The following is an 845-nucleotide window of genomic DNA, read 5'->3' on the forward strand; positions in this document are numbered from 1 at the left end:
TGATCATGTGTTCTTGTCTGTTTTTTTTTTTCTTGGCTATTTTTCTGCGTTTGCATGATGCATTGTGGGTAGTGAAGAGAATCTCTTCAATTCAATAATAAAAAAAATGCTTCTTTTGCCTATGGCAGTCCACCATTATTAGAATTTAAAACAGCAATGTGTACATTGGGTCTGTTTTACGTCTAAAATTTGAAGAAGAAAAAACACTGTTCCCCAACATACAGTAAACAAAACTCTGCATTTACTGCATTGTGTGTAAATTTCTCTACTCCTCTCTACTCAAATTCCCATGGCAGCATTAGTTGTTGTCAACACAGTGCTTTGTCTTGGTTGAATTAACAAGATGCTGGATTACCCTGTAAGGAAGCCCTGTTGGACAATTGTTTATTTAGGAATATGCACCTAAATAAAGATAAAAGTAGGTTTTGATACAGAAGAAGATCAGATAAGAAATAATACATTAAGTGGTACCAACTACCCAACATTTGCAGTTAATTATATCACTGAAAACCATTTGACAATCTGGACTTTTGGGCCCGGGGTCTGAGGCATTCGAGCATTGGCCCACTTTGACTTGTTGGTCATCCAGTTTGTAGATGTAAACTGGATTGCAAATATGGGTAGAAATTCCTAATATTATGTTTCAGTTGTTATGAAAAACAGAAGAAAATCTTTGGCAACATTGGCAGAGAGTGATAGAGCAGAAGCCAGTTTGAAAAGGAGGAGGGACTTTGTGTCTGTGAGTGAATGAGAGGATTTGCTGCTGGAAAATTCAGTAAACCTGATATTTAGCTTTGTAAAAGCTCTGTAAAACAGAATAAAGGAAATTTGGAAAATCTGGGAGC

This window comes from Chaetodon trifascialis, chromosome 10, assembly GCF_039877785.1.
Source record: "Chaetodon trifascialis isolate fChaTrf1 chromosome 10, fChaTrf1.hap1, whole genome shotgun sequence".
Taxonomy (NCBI): Eukaryota; Metazoa; Chordata; class Actinopteri; order Chaetodontiformes; family Chaetodontidae; genus Chaetodon; species Chaetodon trifascialis.